Below are 22,829 nucleotides of genomic sequence, written 5' to 3'. Positions count from 1 at the left end.
ATCAAACCAATCAAATCAATATAAGCAATATTTATTTATTTCCACGAGTACGAAGAGGTTTAGGAGATTTTCAAAAATAAGTTAAAAACACAAGGGAGATAGCTAATAAAAAAACAACTAATGCGATTCAACTGATTGATATAGAGCTTCAGCTCTTTTCATTATATAAAGATTGCTTGATGTAACACAAGAGAATATAAGACTGCTACTCTTAAAAAGGGAAGTGCAGTGGAGAAGCAAAAGCATAAGGGTGAGAATGAATGAAAAGAAAGCGAGAATTAATGTTTTGCAACCTAGGTAAATTCAAAGGATTGTCGTTAACTTGCCCGTCTTTCACACGCCAGTGATGATGGGAACATGGTAGAAATCAAAAACTATTTGGAGTTGGGTGGACCACAAAATTTCAAATTTTAGTCAACGAATGGTTGAAGCAATTTCTTTGTACGCACATTGAGATTGAGAGAGGACGAAACATGCAAAAACGTGAGAGACCCGCAATGCAGCCGGTCGTCTTGACTCACAAGTCTTTCGTCTTGTTAGGCGAAAGTCCTTGTACGTTCATTAGACATTGAGACAATTAATATTATCAATTCCCAATCAGGTGGTGTCTATCTACAAAACGTTTCTTTGTGCACTATGAAAAAGTTTTAATAATTAGCAATAGAGTAATTTTGCCCGATGCATAGTCAACACGTCCAAATCATATCTTCTACATTAGACATTGAGACAATTAATATCAATTCCAAATCATATCCATAGAACATGACCCTCACCTAAAATTATCATGAGTAATAAATTTTTAAACATTTAAACTTTTAATATTGTATTTAGATTGATATTTTAATGTATATTATTTTAGTATATAATTTAGTTACTTTGATCTATTTATTGATCAGCGATGTAATTTAAAATATATGTTAAATGATGTTTTATTTAATTTCAATTAATTTATTTAACTTGTGTTGTATTGTACATGTAATTTTGTTTCTTGGAGATTGTGAATAAGTTTATGTCTATTTTTGTCAAAAATTGTAATTGTTACCATTCCTTTGTTTGTAAGCATGGTGTGTACTCCTACCTCATCACCATGCCTATATAATAAAGGCCTATGTATATTTGTATTCATATTCAACCATTATCAATCTATCCATTGTTGTGAAAGTTATCTTGCCATTCTCTCTTGCGGAAGCTATTTTTTTCTTGCAAGGATTTTAGGGCTATTGGGGAGTCACATATCTACTCCTAAGCAGTATCGGAGCTCTAAGGTTGCAAACATGTTCCTAGATTAAATAGTGATCTTATGGATTGAAGATCTATTTGGTTGCATTTTAGGGTTTCATTAACATCATAGTTTTTGATAAGGATAAAAGGGTTTTACAAGGACCCGAAATCTAAATTTTTACAATAGCCGACCAACAGCCAATCCGGCAAGAAACAATGGCAAAACAGGGGAGCAACACTGAACCGAAATAAAAACAAAAGAAACACAGACAAACAAGCTGAAACAAAAAAGCTCTCAGTTAAGCGAGAGCTCCAGATCCTTGTTCTTTTGCATAGAAATCCTGTTGATTTCCTCAAACTCCTCCATGATGAATCTGGAGGTACCCTTGTTGCTGCTTCTGCTTCTAGTTCTAGAACTGGGTCCCGTGGTTTTGGTGTCTCCAACAGCTGCATCATCTCCACCAAGTTCTTTCACCAGGTCACTGTGGAAGGATCTATAATCAACAACCATCTCATTAATCTTTTCTAGCCCCTCAATGTTGTTGTTCATGGCTTCTTTACTAATGTCGACCAGATTCTTGAGATTTTTCTTAATCTCAGCCATGGATTGTTCCACCTTATCAATCCTTTGTTCATGGTTACATTTCATAACCTCAACATTCTGAGAGAGTTTTTGAGTCATGATCATGAGTTTCTCTGACTTATTGGGTTCTAGGGAAGCAATGAAAATGTCAATTATTTCTTTAACCCCCATCTTGAGGGTGTCGATTTCGCGCTCGACCCACTTCTAGTAGCGCTCCTGGCTTCTGGTGGCTTCCATGACAAGATTCATCAGACTACCATCTTTCCCCTGATTATCTTTCTGGACATTGATAGGGATGTCCAGTTTAATCCTTTGGTCTGTAATCTTCAGGTTGTGATCCTTTGCCATCAGCTTTTTCATTTTGGTGAGGGGTTCGACCTTGGAGATCAACTTGTTGGTGGTTTTGTATTTACTGGCTGCACATCTGGGGGGAGTTCTTGCTACCGAGTGTCTCAGGAGTGACCATCTTATATTTTTCCTCTACAGGTTCGTATTCAGGGTCATCAGCAGGAACCCCACTATCGTCCAAGTCCATCTTCGAATCAGAGACATCTTGGACCTCCATCTGCAGACTAATCTCAAAAGAGAGGGCACAATTTCAAGGTATTTGGCGTGTTCCATAATAAGGACAATAAGTCCCTCATGAAGAACAGGGTTGCTAGGGTTTTCCAGGCTATTCTCAAGGGAGGAGGAAAGATAGTAGGGAACAGAGATAATTTTGCCATGTCGAAAATGATTTAAAATAGTGCAATGGTAGGAGAAGCTACTTGCATACCTTCCATCAAGGGTGATATATCTCATTATAAACTCAGCCATATCAACACATGGGGCCATGAGGTCTTTTCTATTATAGCCTCCATCAACCATCTTGGTGACTCTGGAGTGCTCCTTGTCTTTGTCAAAGAAGCTCAACAAGTCCTCCTCCCTAGTTTTTCTATCCCTGTAAAACCTTCTTCCAGTCATAGCCAGACCGGTGACCATTGCCACCAAAGTTTCATCTATCTAATAATTGAAACCATAGGCCCTAAGACTCCCTTTTTTCCATCCGTTAACAAAGGCCTTCGTAATCAGAGGAGAGGGTCCATGAAGCCAATCCTGGTAGAGGAGGAGACCACCATTAACCACTTCCTGCCAAACATCTTTATTCTTTTTCCACTTCTCACAAGTAAAGGACTCTTGTCTATTCTTATCCCCTCCCATTATGCTCCTGGTCACCAGATAATAGGAGATCACTATCACCAACCAAACGCAGAAAATGAGCCACACCCAAAGGATATCAAAACAGTAGTAGAAAAGCCACGTAATGAGATAGAAAAACCAATCACCAAGGAGGTTTCTAGGATTGTGATTAGGGAAAATCAGAAAGAGTCGTTTCCCTATCAACTTAGTCATGTCATGATGAGTGATCATTGATTAACGCAGTAATCGTTACGTGCCAGATCATACAGATTTTGGGGAAAGAATCCCTGTTACTCCACCAGTTGGTTACCATGTATCCCACCACAAGATTGGCCAGTAGATCTGCCACCTTATTTCCTTCCCGATATATGTGTGAGATTTTTAAATCTGTCAAATTATTGATTATATTTTGGCAGTCGTTGATCAGGCTAGCAATCGTCTAGCTAGGATCCATGCGACCACTCAAGAAGTTGACAGTGTTTAGCGAGTTGGACTCCAGACACACTTTAGTAAGCCCCTCTCTTTTAGCCATGTGTAGCCCAATGTGGGCAGCACTAGCTTCCGCGTAATGGTTAGTCTAGGTATCCAGGGGGAGTGCCACCACGGAAACCAATAGACCAGAGTGATTCCTAGCCACTCCCTCGCACCCGGCTAGTCCAGGATTTCCTTTAGCCACCCCATCCACGTTGATTTTGATCCAGCCCATAGGGGGAGGATGCTAAACAACATTTTGTCTGCACTGATTTATTTTGAATACTAGGTTGGTAATGTTCCAATCAATTTGCCACCAATTCATAGTATCCCAATCCTCCTGGAGAGTAGGAATGGGGGAGTCATTCTTTTTGCTAGAATGGGCATGGAGAAAGTTCTCTTTAATAGCATTGTGTATTCTAACAACCACAACACAATGAGAAGTTTCCAAGTCCCTGAAAACTCTATTATTTTTTCTTTCCAGATGCCCCAGTCAATATGAGGAAGAGATAAATTCCAAAGAACACCTAAGGCCTGATTATTAGAAGGGCATTTCCATTCAAACCACATTCACTGAGTAGAAATAGGGAAGACCCAAGCAATATTCCTGATGTTAAGAAAGTGATTCCAGATATCTTTGGTATAGGCGCAATGCAGCAGGAGATGGCCAGCATTTTCCTTTGCCTCTTTACATAGAAAACATCTGTTAGAGAGAGGAATACCTCTTCTGCAAAGATTATCAATGGTAGAGATCTTGGCCTGCATAAACAACCAGAAAAAGATGTTATTTTTAGGAATTAGGAGATTGTTCCAAATACCAACCCAATAGGGGGGGGAGAAGGATCTAGAGATGAACTTGTAGGCATCGGGAACTTTGAACTTTCCAGAAGAGGAGAAGTTCCAGAACACTTCATCCTCCCCATGAGAGCAGGGGATGTGGATGTAATTCAAACAGGGTTTCATAGGTCTCAGATCATTATCAACAGAAGAGAGGTCCAACCATTCACCATTTTTAATTTAATCAACCACCCAAGCGCCAATTTTTTTGAGGCATAGTTATTTGTAGGGGGGAGCCCAAACAGAGTCTGATAGGGGGCCCTCATCGGTCCACCTGCCATCCCAAAACCTGATTCTAGTACCATTACCAAGCATCCATCTACAACCATGCAAGATAAATTTGGAGGAGCCAAAGAAATTGCTCCAGAAATCAAAAACCGCATTGGGGAGATCATAATTTTCCAGAGTGTTTTGGAAATCAGGGATGTGATTCTTAAGTTTGAATAGATCAATCCATTCATTAGTCTCCTTAAGACATCTCCATAGCTATTTGTACATCAGGACTTTATTGAAGTCTCTCAAATTTTGGATATCTAGGCCTCCCATGAGTTTGGGAAAGCAGACTTGATTCTAGGCCACAACATGTAATCTATTTTTGGATTTAGTTCCAACCCATAAATTTTTTTTTTTTAATTCTTTCCAATTTATCTGCAATTTTGGCTGGGATTTTGAAAAGACTCATAGCATAAACTGGAATGCTCTGAAGAGAGGCTTTGAGAAGTTGGAGCTTACTGGCTTGGCATAGCAAGGCACCTTTCCATCTAGCTAGTTTGTTCTAGATTTTTGCTATAAGATTCACCCAAAAAGAGTTAGCTGTCGGGCCTTGGCTGAGGGGAAGGCCCAGATAGGAATTAGGCAAGGTTCCAGTTTTGCAGCCAATAATTGAGGCAATTTTAACTTTCCTATGCTCAGGGGTGTTAAAGAAGAAGATGAAGCTTTTAGCCAGGCTAATTTTTTGCCCCGAACCATGTTCATATATATTCAGAGTCGATTTTAAATTCTTTTCTTCTTTGATTGAAACTTCCCACATCAACAGATAGTCATCCACAAATTTTTGGTGAGAGCAGGTGGGGGCTTGAGAGGAGGGCCAAAGGCCCATAATATTTCCATTTCTGACCTCCCTCTGAATTAATCTTCTCAGAGCCTCACTCATCAAAATGAAAAGGAAGGGGGGTAGAGGATCCCCTTGACGAATGCCCCTTGACCTAGAGAAAAAACCAGAGGCAGATCCATTAATCAACATAGAGAATTTTGGGGTGGAAACACCTTACTCAATAATCTGGATGAAGTTATCTCTGAATCCAAAGGCTCTGAGGATTCTAAGGAGGAAGCACCAATTAACTCTATTAAAAGCTTTCAGCAAGTCAACTTTTAGGAGGAAACCCGATTTTTTATTAATAGAAAGGGAGTGGATGTTCTCATGGACCACAATTGCAGAATCCAGGATCTACCTCTTGGGCACAAACCCATTTTGAAGTTTAGAGATTAAAGAGGGGATGCAAAGCTTAAGCCTAAGCACAATAAACTTTGTAAAAATTTATAAATAGAGTTGCAAAGGCTAATAGGCCTAAAATCCTGAAAAGAGAAGGTATCAGGTTTCTTAGGGATGAGAACTAGGAAGGTGGCGTTTGTTAGAGTAAAGTAATTAATTAACTTTGCTCTCCTCTTAAGATTTCTCTTTATGCATAAATTAGTCATTTAATAATTAATATTTAATTATTAAATGCTCACACCTTAGGGTTAGGTTTTCCTTTTGGTGTTGATCTCCTTTATAAGGATTGATCTCTTGTATTATTCATATTCTTGATTCATTTTTCTCTGATAATACATCTTTTCTCTTTGTCAGAGCCAAAACCCTTGTATTCGTTCTCTCTCTTTCTCTGTGACAGGTTTCTTGCATGCAGGTTTCTTTTGGGTTCTGTGGATTTGTATTTCTCAAATCCTACAAGGTATCAGAGCCAGATCTGCTACAGCTTGTTCAGACTTTTGAAAGATTTTGAGATCCAGGTTTTGGTTGCATCAGATCTGTGTTTGTCTTCTGTTTTTTATTTTGGAATAGGGGGTATATTTTTTTGGTGCACTTTGAGCCCAAACGGACCTCACCGTTGAGCTCGTAGCACCCAAAAACCCCTATTTCCATATTAAATTCATCTGATTTGGACATAGTTGCACCAGGAGGCAAATTTTTTTGGCCCCAAGGCCGTACGGCCCTAGGGCACGAATTTCGAGGCAGATTTTAAAAAAAAAATCAAAAAAAATATATTTAAAACACCATTTTTTGTTACACGGCCGGCGCAGCAAGTGTTAAGGTGTACAGGTTGTTTGATCCTGATTCCAGAGAGGTCTTGTTTCGGCGGGATGTCCAGTTTGATGAGTGCTATCCTCAGATGGATTCTCCATCACCAGCTTCTCCCTCATTGCCTACTCCTTCCTCTTCATCTCTTGACGATTACTTATCTCTTGAGGATGATGTAGATCATGATCCACCATCTCCACCACCACCAGTTGCTCCGTCTTTGCCGAAGTGGGCCCGTGATACTGTTGAAGCAGCTGGTTCTTTGGCAGGTGATCCTTCAGATACTCGTCACACTCATGCTCAGACATCTGGTTCTAGTCTTTTGAGTCATACCCTTTCAGATGATCCTCAAAAGTTTTCAGAGGCGACAGGACACCCAGAGTGGGATAGGGTCATGGATGAGGAGTATTCTTCTTTGATGAAGAATCATACTTGGGATCTTTGTCCTCTTCCTAAGGGAAGAAAGTTGGTTCGATGCAAGTGGGTGTATCGTACCAAGTATGATGCAGATGGTTCTATTGATAAGTATAAGGCCTGTCTTGTTGCGAAGGGGTTTTCTCAGGTAGAGGGTATTGACTACTCTGAGACCTTTGCTCCTATCGCCAAGATGAATTCTATACGCCTGGTACTTTCACTTGCAGCTTCATAGGGATGGACAGTGTTTCAGATGGATGTGAAGAGTACCTTCTTGCATGGAGACCTACATGAGGAGATCTATATGGAGCAGCCTCAGGGTTTTGTGCAGGACACTTCTTTGGTTTGCAGACTTCGACGTTCATTGTATGGTCTCAAACAAGCCCCCAGGGCTTGGTATGAGAAGATGGACTCCTTCTTGCTTTCCTCACACTTCACATGCTATCATTCCGATCACACAGTCTATATTCAGCATCAAGAGGGTGATCTTTTGATTCTAGTGCTATATGTAGATGATCTCATCATTACAAGTAGCTTATCCTCCATGATTCAGAGTGTTACCTGAGAAAGAGAAAAGCTCCAAGTTCATATCCCTAGAGATGATGGAGGGAATTTCCTGCAAGATTTCAATCTGACCTGAAGGATCCAGGGGATCGTCCACAGAAAGGAGATTGGAGAAAAAATTGATGGCTTCCTGACTAATCTCATCATGCTTATCAACCCATCTCTGCCCAAGCTGAATTTTGTTTATTTTGTTGGTAGCCCTATGCTTAAGAGTCGTCATATGAAAGAACTTTGTGTTTTTTTCACCCCTATTGAACCATAAGGCTCTAGATCTCTGCTTCCAAAATTCTTCTTCTTTGGAGATAATATCATGTAATTTGGTCAAAATATCATTTCTTTATTCGAAACATCAATATCAAACCCATAAGCTTGGATATGCTCTTGAACCTCCGCAAGTTCCAATTTGAGTTTTTCTTTATGTTTGAAGATGTTGCCAAAAGTGGATTTATTCTAGCATTGGATATTAGACTTAACATTGGAAAGCTTCTTGGTTATACAAAACATATTCGTTCCTTGGATATCATAATTCCACCACTCTAAAATTTTACCTTAGATTTTCAGAGCCATGAGCCATATTTTCTCAAATCTGAAGGGGTATACCTTTCTTCCAAACAATGGAGAGATAGTGAGGCAGATGGGAAAGTGATCTGATCCAACACAGGCTAAGGCATTGAGTCTGCAGGATGTCAACCGGATCCAATCTAACAAAATAAGACCCCTATCAAGCTTAACTTGAATAAGATCCTCCCCACTGCATCTATTTGACCAGGTGAATTTAGCCCCAATAAGATATAGATCTAAAAGGCTCAAAGAGTTGATCATGTCAGCCAAGTCTTGTCTGCTATCAATAGAAATTGGCAAGCCACCAAATTTTCCAACTTAGAAAGAGGGGTATTGAAATCACCCAGAAGGATCCATTTCTCATTAGGGAAGAGAGATCTAGCAAGGCAAATGGAGGACCATAGAGAATTCCTAGCTGATCTCCCATTAGGAGCATAGATGCTGGAAATGATCCAAGAGAATCCATCCTTAAGATTAAAGAATCTAGTAGCAATGTGATTAAGAGAAGAGAGGACCACCTTACCACATAGCCATCTTTGATTCCAAAGGGTGGAGATACCACCTGAAGTATCATTAGCATCCACGCAATGAACACCACAATCTCCAAAAATTGCCAGTTTGAGTTTTTCCACTTTACTACCAGGCATTTTCATTTCTTGGACAAGACAAATATCAGGCCTGTGATCTCTGACCAAGTTAGATAGCAAGTCATTCTTATGGGGGTGGTTTAATCCCCTTATATTCCATGAGATGACCTTCATTTAGCATGAGGGGGAATCTCATCCCCATTTCTGGTAAAGTTCTTTGGGCTCCATCTACAATGACAACCTGACTCTGTCTATCTCTGCTGACTACATTAGAAGGTCTCCCCACCCCCCCTTGAATCCAATCCACAATCCACTCTTTGTCTGTTTCTGGTTAGGACCCCCCAGGAGATGGGGTGATTTGGCCAATAGGGGAGTTCCTTTTTCTATTTTTGGGCTTGACCTCAATAAAAGGAGCGGGGTCCTCAAGAGGAGGATCTTGTAAGGAGATGGTATAGGGATTCAACTCAAATGAGTTATCCATATCAATAATCAACTGAATGGGAATATCCTAGGTAGATCCAAAAGAGGTTGTAGAAACCCCATCAGAATAGGTCATAGGGGAGGGAACCCCAACAATCTCCTCAGGGTCTGAGCTGGCCAAGTCAAGGTCAGTGGGAGTGACTAGTTCAGGACAAGAGACAACTAGAATAGAATCCAAAATAGATGAGGGGGGCACTGCAGCTAGGGCATCCACCTTTTCTAGGGGCGGCTCATTCTTTTTTCTCCATTCCTTCTTAGGCTTAGACGAGCACTATCTAGCCCAGTGACCAACTTTTTTGTAGTGAAAACACGCAAAGGGGATGGATTCATACTCTACTTTTTGGACCCATCTATCGAGCTTGGAGAAGAGATCTACCTCAGAAGGTAGGTTAGAGGACTATTTGACATTAACACAAAGTCTGGCATAGACTAGATGTCTTTTCGTTGCAATCATTGGGTCGACAAAGATCAGATCCCTGAAGCAGGAACCAATACCTACAAAAGTTTCTTCTCCCCAGAATTCCATGGGTAAAACTGGCAATCTGATCCAGATAGGGGCTTTGTTACATTCCCAGTCTTTGGGATTAAACCCTGGTTCCCATTTTTTAAGAGCTAATGAGGCTTTTCCTAGCATCCAAGGATCTCCTACTAGGATAGATCAAAAATATTCTTCACAAGAGAATGAAAAGGAGAAGAAGCCACCAACCATAGCCACAACGTCGATTTGACCTTTAGCTTTCCATTTCCTCACCACCCAAGAATGAACAACTTCAATGTTTAGATGTGGGCCAATAAATTTTCCAACCAGGACCAGATGCATATGAGCCATATTCTGATCAACATTATAGTCTAGAATGGAGATAGAGCAAGTGCCAAAGTCCTAGTCAACCGTATGCAGTACCAGCAAAATGGCCTTGTTTTTAAGCTTTGAGGAAAAAAGAGAGGCCTATTTCTTGTTGCATTCCATAGAGGGAATATTATTATTGGGGCCCTCAACCTCCCTAGTTTTGTCTCAAGTGACAGAAAAACCATTGGCAGTATTGATACCACTGTCACAAGTATCATGTGAGGCCCCATCCAAAGGGTTTGGTGGGGATCATCTGGACTCCTAGATCCTGTAGGAGACAAAATAAAACCTGAACCAGTTCCCGCACCAACTCTAGCTCCCGCTCCTACTCCTTCTCCTGCTCCTGACATTTTCACTTAGTTGATCATTAACATCATAGTTGGATCTAAAGCGATTGAGAATATAGGGATTGGCTTTTATCTCATCAAATTTTGTTATCATTTGTAAAAATGGAAAGGGTTTGAAGATAAGGGTTTTACTTGAAAAATTTAGAGGTAGCTAATATTCTGGGGTACTTTAGGTCAAATTTGACCTTGGCATTATGCTCAAAAGGCTCAAGAACCCTAAGATCAATTGTTAAATCATCAAAATCAGATACTTTGTCTCGAAGATGCTCCAATTTTTTTGGCATCATGATAATGGTTGTACATATCCATACCTAGTTGTAGAGTCTATACTATATAGACTAGTTGTGAGTGTCATAAAAAATGACTGCCCTAGGAACTTTTTCTGTAGTCAATTTGGCTTATTTTGATATTTTATAGAATATTATGTTTTTCATATTTATGATTGAGTACCTTCCTTGTGTACTTTTTATAAAAAACATCTTCATTTTCTAGAATGGTCTAGCAACACTATCCCTGGTCACATCCCATATGATTCACATATTGTTGTTAGCATCAATCAATCCTATCAGACAATTTTTTTTTATATTGAATCAATGCAAAAAAATTGCATCAAATTAAGCAACCATAAGGCTACCAAAAAATACAAATCATCAACACTCTTACAATCCAAACCCATTACATATTTCAACATTCTAGTTACAAAGAGCAGCTTGGATTCTAAACAAAACATACAAAGATACCCCACAAGGGAAACCTCAACAAGAAAGAGTCTAATGCCATTACAAAAGAACTGCCATATGGTGCTAACCAATTGCATACAAAGATGGAACAAAAGAAACATCACCCTAGAAGATTATACCGTCGTAAAGAGTGTCCAGGTTTTTTGTCAAGCTGAAACTTCAAAACTTGCTCCTTGATATGTCAAAGCTCATCCATAACTTTACAATTCCTCTTACATAGAACCTGAGACCAAGAAAAAAAATCCACCTGAAGGGATATGTTAGAGTAAATCCTTAGAATGCTAGTTGCCAGATGAAAATTGTTAGAAAACATAGTTGTACATCTATCTTTCCGTAAATTCTTTAAAATAACTTGTTTGATGGAATTAGCAATAACTTCATTTTGCATGCCATAACCAAAAAATAGCCTCCTTCCAATTAAGATTATGAGTGAAAATAGTAGCGAAATCCTTAAACACGAGAGTCCATTGTTTTTTAACATTTATGCAATCCCAAAATATGTGTTTCATATTCTCAGCACCTTTACAAAAGGGACAAACTACTAGTTGAACCATAATATATTCCAATCTAGCCTCAATAGGTAGCTTACAATGTAGTATTTTCCAAGGCAACACTTGGGAATCAAAGTCAGTTTTAGAGTTCCATATTTGACTTCTCAATTTGATCCACAACTTACAACTAAATCTGCATTCCCACTTCTGATTTGAACAAGGATTAAGAGGACAAATAGGAATGGTTTGAGTATATATTTTCTTAAGAGGAAAGTAGTTAAAATGGCTATAGGACAACCACTTCCAATATTTGAAGAAGCTCCAATCTGATTACCAAGTCAATACCAACTGACCAAAACATGCTCAAGGAACATGTAACACATAAAATAAAACATACTTCACTGATCCAAACATGTCAGAAGTGTCCAACAAATAGTCTCTTCTGTCGATAACACTAGATCCTTTATTGGTAACCAAAGCCTATATGTTGATAACCAACCGTAATAGCTAGTGTTGACATCAATGACAAAACATCCAATTCATCCATAATGCTAACATTTTGATCTTTGTGATATGAAACTTTATTGTTTTGTCCTCCTATTTCTTTAACCTCGTTACACTATAAAGTCTTTGTGATATCCTTCGGTCACTGATTTATCATGTATTTATTCATAAGGACTGCATCTGAAATGGTAATCGTTCCCCAAGCAATATGGCCTACAACCTCTATCTTTCTTGAGATGGCATTGTTCATTTCCATAGTCCTCTTTGGCCACTAATATTGTTAGACAACTCAAATAACCGGTGAACAACTAAGACGGGGGGGGTGAATCAGTTGTTAACAAATTATAGAAATTTAAGCATTAAAATCTTATTACCAAAATACATAAACCAAATACTAGAATAGAAGATATAACAGTTAAGAACAAATATAAACCATAGAACATTTACCAACCATCCACAAAAGATAACACCAAGATTTGTATGTGGAAAACCCGATAAAGGAAAAAACCATGGTGGGAAGCCTACCCAAACTCAGATAATACTTCTGCATTAAGTATGTGATTATATAAAGAGGGTTCTGCACATGGAGGAAGGCCAACAGCCTAGAGCACACTGCTCACCACAAAAGGAGCCTCACTGACTACAAAATAAATCAAGACTACAATCTAGAAAAAAGAGTGAACTGCATGAATAACATCTCCTATGCCTGAATACAGTTCCGATTAAGCTCAATATCAGAGGTCTTAAACCTCTTTCACCAACCCAATTCGATCATCTATGGTCAACCAAAACCTTTGCATAAGATTACATCATATTTATACCAACCCAGGACCTAAACAATTAGGTAAGACACCTAAAAGATAATACAATAAATTCATAACATAAACCCACAATCCAATGATCAACCAAGTTGGCATAAGACCAAAACAACATAATCGAATCAATAGATCCAACATGAAACGCATCAGGATCATCCACCAAAACATTACATAAACTAGTCCATAACCTAGCCATATAAGATAGCATTAGGTCTGGACCAAAATCTAACACCACCAATCAACAGGAACATGAACAAGATAACCACCAGCATCCTGAAAGCCATCTAGAAGTCATGCCAACACCACTTATCACGTGCATCAAAAGATCTTCAACAAAGCTCTGTCGATAGAACCCTTACCGGTGACCAAAAGGCTTACTAGAACAAATGATATCTCCCAAGTCATCAAATCTTGAACCAAATGGTTACGATACACATCTAAATAGCATGAATGATAGATCCAAACAAATTCCACAAATTGAAGCATACTAGAGCATACCAAATAAATATCATAATCCAACCACTCTACCGAAACCTACTGGAACAACCAAAATAGTCGGTGTTGCCATCAATGACAAAACATCAATGCAACACATAATCAATTTCTCCAATTTGCCAACAATCTCCCCCTTTGGCATTGATGGTAACACTAGATGTGAAAAACATCCAAGTGCCAAGAAATGCCAAACAAGTCTCCCCCAATGGAAGACAACCAGCAATCTCCCATGAGATGATATTACAATTAAGTTAACAAACTCCCCCTATGAATGATATCCCTATTAAGATCTATTTTTCACATATATCTATCCTCCTTTGACATCAATACCAAAAATCTTACATGAATATGAAAGAAAAATCATAAATCCACTGAACCACACAGCTAACTACTCCAATGAGTAGTAGCACCAACACATCAATATGAAATGAATAGTATCTTTATAAATGCATATCGGATTGATGCTAATCAACATCACTTAGGTCTCTATCAGTGGGGCAAAAAACCGCAATCTGTCTCCGAAGACTCAAATGATTCCTTAGGCAAATTTTTAGTGAAGATATCTACAATTTTCTCTTTAGTGTTCACATAAACCAGTCTGACTTCATTTGCTTCCACCTTCTCCTTCAAAAATTTGTACTTTATAGATATGTGCTTTGTCTTAGAATGAAATACTAGATTTTTTGATATGTCAATAGCAGCAAAGTTATCACAGTGAATAACTATCGGTTCATTACAATCCACCCTTATATCCTTCAACATTTTCTTCATCCATAGAACTTGTGTACAGTCAATAGCAACAGCAACTTACTCAGCTTTAGCAGTAGATAAAGAGGAACATGACTGCTTCTTTCTGATCCATGAAACAAGTTTCTTTCCAAGAAAGAAAGCTCCACCGTATGTGCTCTTCTAGTCATCAACATCTCCAACCCAATCTGCATTTGTATATGCACAGAGTGTAAAATCATCATTTTTAGGATACCATAAACCATATTCAGTTGTTCCTTGCAAATACTTGAAAACCATTTTCATCGCACTCTCATGATTCTCTCTAGGATCACACTGATATATTAATACAATACAAACTACATTCATTATATCTAGTCTAGTCTGAGTCAGATATAACAAACCTCCAATCATAGACTTTTACCTTGTAGGATTTACCGCTATTGATGCATCTATCTTAGTCAATTTCGCACGTGTAACCATAGGAGTACCAAACCAGTTTAGAATTTTCCATACCAAATTTCTTCAACAACTCCCTAGCATACTTAGTTTGATGGATGAAAATACCTTTATGAGTCTGAGTAATCTGCAAACCTAAGAAAATTTCATCTCCCCAATCATAGATATCTCAAATTCATTCTTCATATTATCAGAGAATTCCATGCATAACTTATCCTCACCTCCAAAAATGATATCATCAACAAAGACTTCAACAATCAATATGTCATCATCAGTAATCTTATAATATAAATTATTGTCAGCATTACCTTTAGTGAAACCAATCTTCAAAAGATATTTATCCAATCTTGCATACCAAGCTCTAAGGGCTTGTTTCAATCCATATAAAGCTTTCCTTAACCTGCAAACCATGTTTTTGTCATCTAAAAGTGAAAATCCATCAGGTTGCTTAGTGTAAAATTCCTCTTCAAGATCTCCATTCAAAAATGCACATTAGCATCCATCTGATAAACCTTGTAGTTCTTATGGGCAGCATAAAGAAGAAATAATCTCACAACTTCAATCCTAGCTACCAGAGCAAAAGTCTCATCATAATCAATTCCTTCCTTCTAAGAATGTCCTTTACAAACCAATCTAGCCTTATTCCTCACAACTTGTCCATCTTCATTCAATTTATTCCCAAAAACCCAATTATTCTCAATAATATTCTTATTTTTAGGTTTGGGAACTAAAGTCCATGTATTATTCTTTTCTACCTAATCTAACTCCTCTTACATAGCTTTTATCCAACATTCATCTTTCCATGCTTCAATTATCGATGCCGATTCAATTTGAGAAATTAAACACACCTCATCAGCTTCCAACCTTGTTCTTATCATCACTCCTTTATTCTTGTCTCCAATGATCTGATCTTCCGAATGATTTAACCTAACATAATTAGGAGTCTTCTGATTTTTTGTTCCTATGCTCTGATCTTCATTTGATGTCAACATTTGTTCCGATGTAGGTGCTACCAGTTCAGTTATGATCATTTCCACTATAGGTTCTCTCTCATAAGTTCTGATTGACTTATGTTCAGCTCATCCACCTTGACATTAGTGTTCTCCATAATTCTCTGCAATCTTTTGTTATAAAATCTATAAGCTTTTCTTTCATTAGAATAACAAAGAAATATCCCTTCATCACATCTAGGATCAAACTTTCCAATGGAATCATCTCTTTTGATATAGCATTTACTACCAAAGATTCTAAAATACGTAATTGTAGGTGTATGACCAAACCATAACTGATAAGGTGTCTTACTGGTATCTCCTTTGATATGAACTCTATTGAACGTGTATACCATTGTGCTCATAGCTTCTCTCTAGTAGATATGAGGTAGATTAGCTTCCATAATCATAGTTATAGCTACATCTAAGATAGTTATGTTCTTCCTTTTCACAACTCTATTCTGTTGAGGTCTCTAGAGTGCAAATAATTGTCTCCTTGTCCCATTTTTTTCACAATAACTATTAAATTCACTGGATGTTAATTCTCCACCCTGATTAGATCTTAAGAATTTAATCTTCAATCATGTCTTTGTCTCAACTTTAGCTTTAAAGATTTCAAACTTTTCGAATGCTTCATATTTCTCCCTTAGGAAAGTAGCCCACATCATTATAGAATAGTTATCAATGATTAGCATAAAATATCTATCACCCTAAAAACTCTTGATTCTAGCAGGACCACACAAATCAATATGAATAGGATCAAGAACATCATTATATTTGTCTTGTATACTCTTAAAAGAAGTTATGACTTGCTTTCCCAATTGACATTCATTACATACCAGATTATAGGGCTTCACAATCTTAGGTATATCTCTAACTGCCTTAGTAGAACTAATCTTTACAATGCAATCAAAATTCACATGACACAACCTCTTATTCCATATCCAACTCTAATCAATTTGTGCAATCAAACATGTCTTCTCACCAGACTTCAAATAAAAGATGTTACATTTAGTCTGAGTATCGGTTGCAATCTCCAATCCAGATATGTTGATAATCTTGCATTTTCCATCCTTGAACTGTAACTAAAATCCCTTATCCACCAACTATCCTACACTCAAAAGATTATGTCTTAAACCTTCAACATAATAAATATTATTACTATCATTCTTACCATCCAATGATGATGTTCCTCTTCCCTTGATCATGCATGCTTTGTCATCTCCAAATCTAACCAGACCGCCATCAAATTCTTACAAAGATAGAAACTTCCTTTTATCTCCAGTTATATGATGTGAACATCCACTGTCTATCACCAATTCATCCTTATCTTCCTTGATATCCAAGAATACCCATTCCTTTCCATTGCCAGATCTACTAGTTGAATCTTGTGTCAGTTCATCATCAAAATCAGTCACACCTTCCTCATCCGCATAGTAGCATGATTTGTCTTTGTTCCTCTTATACTTATGCTTGTTCTGATAATCATGGTTAGGCCTAAAATATATTCTATCTCTTTCCTCAAATCTTGAATTCCTTTCAAAACATATAGATGCAAAATGACCTATCTTATTATGTGCAAAACATTTAAAAGGTAATTTTCCTTCATACTTACTTCCTGTTAGACCTTTAGGTACTCTTCTAGCAAATAGGGCTTCAAGTTGCTCAAACTCTTCATCTTCTTTCTTCATTTCCTCCAATTCCTTAACATATAAGGATTTCCAATCACTCTTACTGGTAGATTATGTAGATGCATGAAAAGTAGGTTCAGATTTTGTGACTCCAGAAGGACTAAATTCCTCAAGCTCAAAAGTAGATAACTTCCCAACCAAGGTATCCCTATTAACAAAAGTGTTTGCCATTGTTCTCAACTCATTAATTGTAGTAGCCTTCATCTTATAAGTCAGTGGAAAAGCTCTCAATACTTTAGAAACTATTTCATCTTCACTAAGAGATCCACCATAGTACTGAATTCCCAGAACAATTTCATTAACTCTCTCCATAAAAGAAGTAATCCTTTCATCTTCTTCCATCTTAAGGTTCTCATATCTCACCTGATAACCATCAAGTTTAGCAATTTTAACTAAAGGGTTACCTTCATTCAGAGTCTCCAATTTATCCTATATAGCCTTTGCAGATGATTTGTCGGTTAGTCCCATCACTTATTGATCAGAGAGTGCACACAAAAGGCCTTCTCTAGCTCTACAATCATTTTCAATGTCCTTATCCAAGCCTATCAGAGGAGGATTTCTAGATATTGAATTATGAGGTATATATCCTTTCTCAGTGATCTCCCAAATCTCCTTACCAAGACATCTCAGATGAGTCTCCATTTGAATCTTCCATACTCTGTAATTTGTTCCATCAAGCCTAGGAATTTCTCTCTGAAAAATAGCTGCAAATGAACTTGATGAACTTGAAATATTAGATGCAATAGGATCTTCCTCAAGTAGTTAAGCTTCTACAGAGAGGACCAGGCTCTAATACCAATTGTTAGACAACTCAGATTACTAGTGACCAACTAAGAGGGGGAGGGTGAATTAGTTGTTAACAAATTATAGAACTTTCAGCATTAAAACCTTATTACCGGAATACATAAACCAAATAATGGAATAGAAGATATAACAGTTAAGCACAAATATAAACCACATAACCTTTACCAACCATCCACAAAAGGTAACACCAAGATTTGTACGTGGAAAACCCGATAAAGGGAAAAACTACGGTGGGAAGCCTACCAATAGTTAGATAATACTTCTGCAGTAAGTATGTGATTACATAAAGAGGGGCTTACACACATAGGGAGGCCAATAGCCTAGAGTGCACTACTCATCACAAAAGGATCCTCATTGACTACAAAATAAATCAAGACTATAATCCAAAAAAAGAGTGAACTGCAAGAATAGAATCTCCTATGCCTGAATATAGTTCCAATTAAGCTCAGTATCGGAGGTATTAAACCTCTTTCACCCACCCAATTCCATCACCTATAATCTACCAAAACCTATACATATGATTACAACCTTATTCTCAAATAGATAATCCCATAACCTTAATCCCATGAATATGCCCATGATCTACAAAGAGATCATACATCATATTTATACCAACTCGGGACCTAAACAATTAGGTTAGACACTTAAAAGATAATACAATAAATCCATAACATAAACTCACAATCCAATGCTCAACCAAGTCATCATAAGACCGAAACAACATAATCCAATCAATAGATCCAACTGACAATGCATTGGGATCATCTACCAACAAGTTACATAAACTGGTCCATAACCTAGCCAAATAAGATAGCATTAGGTCCAGACCCGAATCCAACACCACCGATCAATGAGAACACGAACAAGATAATCACCAGCATCCCGAAATCCATCCAGAAGTTGTGCCAACACCACTTATCATGTGCATCAAAAGATCTTCAACAAAGCTCTAGTAGTAAAATCCTTACCGGTGACCATAAGACTTACTAGAACAAATGATAGCTCATGAGTCATCAAATATCGAACCAACTGATCATGATACACATCTGAATAGCATGAATGATAGATCCAAATCAATTCCACAAACCAAAGCATACCAGAGCATACCGAACTAATATCATAATCCAACCACACTACCAGAACCTACCACAAACTGGTAAACAACTGAAACAGTTGGTGTTGCCATCAATGACAAAACATCAATGCAACACATAATCAATTCCTCCAATTTTCCAAACAATATTTGGTCTCTTAACCCTTCATGATTATAAACTAAAGTTTCCCATTATGTCTTTGACTATAGATGGTCTTTATGGGCATAAAAAATACCTTCAGTTATCTCTTTCTAGAGTCTTCCCGAACAGTGAAGTCACATCGAAAAGATCTTCATCAACAAGATTTATGCCTTCAACTAGCTTCTTGAATTGTCTCACCAAACTCAAAACTCACAGTGACAACTATCGCTTGTTGCCATAACAACACAATAGTCTCACTGAAATCAGAGAGATCGTTGAGACTATTAGAATCCAGTTAGCTACTTAGAAGGTCTTGTCCATCTAAAGTTTCACACTGATATTACTAACTTTGATAAGACTCAATAGAGTCTTAGCGATACCAATCCTAATTCATCTCTGCATTTGATGGCTCTTGGTGATTCTTCCCTTTCAGGAAAGTGCATATTTCTCATTTAAACTTTTGTTAAAAGCCTATCTAAGTCTTGGCAGCCATGAATAAAATTCATGCTACTCTTTTCACGTGAGAAAACCCTGAGATCCTCTCCACAAACTTCTCCTGGATGGCTCCTTGGCGATGAAATAAGCATGTTAAAGCCTTGCATGTATTGCCTGCAGTCCATTTGCTAAGAAAAATCCATTTGTTTGGTGAATGTGTGAGACTAGGAAAACTCAATAAAATTTTCAAGGAAGCCCCCTAAAATCTCGTGAGAATTTGAATTAGTAAATATTTAAACAACCTCTTGCTTGCTAAGAGGTCTTTACTTTCCATGCAATATGTAGAATTAAAGTTAAATATAGAACTAATTCCCTCCAATATATTTGATTAAATAATATTTCCTCTTCTTTCAAACATCTTCATGTTGATCTTTTTCACCTTTCTATGTGGAGTAACCTTTGAGAGACAATTTTATAAAAATAAAACTTATCAATGTTTTATATTATTTGACATCTTCTTTCTCTTTTTATAAAAATAATCCTTTGATTATTACTTTGTCTCTCTCATCCTTCTAAAATTCTATTAACAATACCTAGGGCTCATTACATGTCTATTTTTTCCCTAGAGAAAAAAAATGGTTAACACAACCTTCTAAAAATAACTTGTTATGTCTTCACCTTCTTCCATCCTCAAGATCTCATATCTTCCTTTGCCAGTCTGCATCTTAGCTAGCTTAACTCTATCATTTCCTTTATAGATTCTTTTCAATCTTTCCTAGACTTGATAAGTAGTATCTGTAGTCACATAAATATGTCCATTTTAATTAAATGAATATTTCATATTTATTTGATTAAAAATCCACTAAGCCATCAGTTAATTAAATTAACATTTAATTAATTCATCTTCAAACACTCTCCTATTAATTAAATAAATTATTCAATTTATTTTAATTCATTCATTATACCAAATTCACAATCAATTAAATGAATAAATCATATTTATTTCATTTAATCCCCTTTTCCTCTTTTAAATAAATTAAATCAAACATTTATTTAAATCATTTATCCCCCCCACTTGCATTTTCCTACAAATGCAACTTGCACACATTTATTGAAATAAATTAATTTATTTTAAATAAAAATCCTATTTTCCCTCACCCACCAAATCCACTTGCATTCCTAAACCCCCTTCTAGATTCTTCTAACCCCTTCCTAATTAGCCTAATCCATCCCCTAATTATTGTCACATTCCTAAGCAACTTGGAGTCACTTCTCAAAGACTTCAAAGTCTTTGAAAAGCATTTAATGCTTTGTGTGTTCAACAATTTAACCTTGAAAGTCTTCCAAGACCACTAATGGCTCTTACATGACCATTTATGGCTCTTACATAACCATTTATGGTTATTTCAACTTGCACTCATGTGTCTCCTCAAGCATTTATTGCTTTGACCATGGTTATCTCTTTTGCCTTTGCACAAGAGTTATCCATTGCATAAAAGCTTTATTCTTTGAATAAAGAATTTATTCATTCAACCTAACCTTGACCTTGACTCCCAAGTTAACCCTCAGGTCATGTCAAGCATTTAATGCCTCTTCCCTCTCCTCTCAACCTCTTTCATGTTGACACTTGTCATCCTGGGATTGGGTTGAAATCCCTCACATGGATCATGAACCATTCAATCCTGACCCTTGTTGAGATTATTCAATCTCAACCATCCATTACTCCATTTTTCCTATAAATAGAGCTCACATTCCTCATTTTCAAATCCTCAAGCATTTTACATTCATAGTCATAATCCTAAAAACTTGTATGCATCTAAGTTATAGAGAATTTAAGAGAGTATTTAGCATAAATCATTTTAGCATCATAGCATCTAGCATTAGCTTTTTATTCACATTTAGAGAAAATACTTCAATCTCAAACCTCCATAAGAATCCATAGTGCAAAAAGTTGTTGAGAGCTACACTAGTTTGGAACTTGGAGAGGAGAGGAACAAAGGCGAAGGAGCTAAGAGCATGTTAGGAGGCATTTGGAGATGCCTCATCATATTTACTTTCCTACTTAAATATTCTCTCATGCTTTAAGTATCTCCTTTGATATGCCTATTTAGAATAATCTTTTGTTGCTAACACTGACATTTTTTCTCTTGTGTGTGTGTTGTCTTCGAGCAGATATTCTAACCCTCTTTTACAGAGCATCATTTGGTGAACCCGACGTGAATCCAAGCACCCAAAACAATTTTTTCAAAACTAACAAACATGTTTGAATGTTGAACTTGACACACAAGTCACGCTTTAGCGCTTTTGATCACATTGTAGCACTATTGCAACTTGACATTCTAGTGCTATTGTTTTTACTATAGCGCTTTTGTCTCAAGTTTGGTGCTATTGACCTTTATTTAGGGCTTATGTGCTTGTTTTAGCGCTCTTGTGCTTGTTTTGGTGCTTTTGCATTTGCTGTCAATTTTTTTCTTCTAGCACTGTTGTCTTCTTATTAGCGCATTTGTGTTAAATAGCGCTTTTGTTTACACACAGACTAGCGCTATTGTAACAGAACGTTGTAAAAAAGACCTTGTAACCGAAAAAGTGATTTTTTTCTTAGGCTTGTGGAAGCCCCCCAAGATTTGGATTTTACTAACTATTTTTTTCTTGTGCAGGTCTAAATTAACTTCTTCAAAAAGGTAAAAATTTATTTTTGGTGCTATAAAATTGGACAAAAACAAACTTTCATTTCCTTGCAAGTTAGGATCACTTCCTTTTGGTGCTATAAAATTGAACAAAAACAACTTTGTTTTCTTGCAAGTTACGCTGAATTTTTCTTTGGTGCTTAAAATCAACAAAGAAAATTTATTTATTGCATCAAACTAAAGATTCACAATCAACACTTCCATTTTGGTGCAAATAAAAATTCACAATCCACTTGTCTCATTTTGCAAGCGATTTTACTTCAAGCAAAAATGTGTTTTTCAATTTAGTTGACCAGGATTTCAAGTTCCTAGTTTACAACACATTTTGCCTTTAAAAGTTAAAAAGAACACCATGATTGTTGGAGCAA

This window comes from Cryptomeria japonica, chromosome 9, assembly GCF_030272615.1.
Source record: "Cryptomeria japonica chromosome 9, Sugi_1.0, whole genome shotgun sequence".
NCBI classification, from domain to species: domain Eukaryota; kingdom Viridiplantae; phylum Streptophyta; class Pinopsida; order Cupressales; family Cupressaceae; genus Cryptomeria; species Cryptomeria japonica.
Note: the sequence above shows the minus strand (reverse complement) of the source record.